Source organism: Branchiostoma belcheri, unplaced genomic scaffold (assembly GCF_001625305.1).
Source record: "Branchiostoma belcheri isolate BF01 breed outbred unplaced genomic scaffold, Haploidv18h27 scaffold37, whole genome shotgun sequence".
Taxonomy (NCBI): domain Eukaryota; kingdom Metazoa; phylum Chordata; class Leptocardii; order Amphioxiformes; family Branchiostomatidae; genus Branchiostoma; species Branchiostoma belcheri.
This window is the reverse complement of record NW_017803987.1, coordinates 153,468-155,007: the sequence shown is the minus strand read 5'-3', so window position 1 is coordinate 155,007 and position 1,540 is coordinate 153,468. Positions and strand designations below refer to the sequence as shown.

Below are 1,540 nucleotides of genomic sequence, written 5' to 3'. Positions count from 1 at the left end.
ACCCAATTTTTTTGCAGGACTGAAACAGGAAACACAACTTTATTTTCCCAAGGCCCACGCAGGTGTTTACACTCAAGTACGATTCAGACTTCTAAGAATAAATGTGGTGTTTCCGGTTTTTTTTAGACTTTGGCTTTCTCTAGTGATCTAACTTGTACAAGACAGTTTAACCAAGTAAGGCCACACCAAGTAAATTTTATGGATGACGTCCGCGCGAGCATTGATTTTGGCCTGTTCCTAGAAAAAAAAAAACAAGAAATTCCGCTTCCTGTAACTATGACCAAAGAGTCACGACAGTGCCGCAAATCGTCAGATTGACGTGAAACCCGTAACGCCGAAAGCCTGTGCCTGGTTAAAAAATGAAAAAAAAATGAAAAAAAATGGCACTGAAAAAAATCCTGTCAATAGTTCCAAAACAGTGCCGTTTTTGGAACTATTAACAGACAGGACGGTCCTGTCAGCAGTGCAATATTTCTAATCTAGGCATCTTGTTTTTTAGGGCCCTTCTTGTTTTTTTTCGCCCTCTCGCATTAGATTTAGGGTCTCCAAAGGACGTCATCCATAAAATTTACTTGGTGTGGCCTAATACTCGCATGAGATCACTTTAATTTTCAATGCCAATGTTGGAAAACCGATTGTACAACGTTTCATCACTCATGTGTCAGATCGTGGAGCTAGAAAAGGTCGAACAGCTTTTTTTGTGTACCCCTTGCAGGGGTACACAAAAAAAGGCTAGGGTCGTCAGTTTTTTTCTAGGGTTGGAAACAGGAAACACAACATTTTTTTTCCTAAGCCTGACGAGAAATAACATCTGCGCAGCTTTGTGCCTATTAATAAAATGTACTTAAGCTTAAGCACGGCTGCAGCTAAGTACTACCGTTGCACTAATCAGAAAGCAGCCCCCCCAGGAAGTCACCATTCCGGTAGCTTTATACAACTCAATGTCTCCAACTTATACCTGTCTAAATTCATTACCACCAGCTACACTGCGGCGTCCTATCTGTCTGTTCCTTTCTGTATCCACACACAGCCGGTGAGGCAGTTACTATGATCCGCCTACAGCCTGGTGATAAATAAAAGCGGCGCAGAGTGAGTGATAAGAGCGGGGAGCTGGTGTGAATCACCTGCGAGTCGTGTCCCGGGAACCCCATGTGGACAAGTGTGGACTATCACTCACTCCTACGTACGTACTAAAACTGACCAAATCACGTCTTCTTGTCAGATTGTAGGATATAGGACGTGATAACGTATTTTTCTTTGTAAATCACTGCTATTTTTGTTGTTGAAACTCCATGTGGACAAGTGTTATGTTGACTCCTACGTACGTACTAAAACTGACCAGATGACGGCTTCTTGTCAGATTCTAGGACCTAATAACGTAATATACAATGTGGATTTTTTTTGTAAATCACTGCAATTTTTACCTTCGCCAAGAAGGTTATGTTTTCAGGGGCGTTCGTGTATGTGTGTGTGTGTGTGTGTGTCTGTCTGTCTGTCTGTCAACACGATAACTAGAGAAGGTCTTGATGGATTGTCTTGA

The 1,540-nt window shown here is 42.0% G+C and overlaps 1 protein-coding gene across 1 annotated transcript in view; it reads left to right on the top strand.

Moving 5' to 3' along the window:
* Positions 1–1,035: 1,035 nt before the first annotated feature.
* LOC109476272 (adenylate cyclase type 8-like) overlaps positions 1,036–1,540 on the top strand; it is a 46,645-nt gene continuing 46,140 nt past the window's right edge. The window contains exon 1 of the mRNA XM_019777159.1: positions 1,036–1,183. The gene's annotated coding sequence lies outside the window, so the exon portion shown is untranslated. The remainder of the gene's footprint in view (positions 1,184–1,540) is intronic.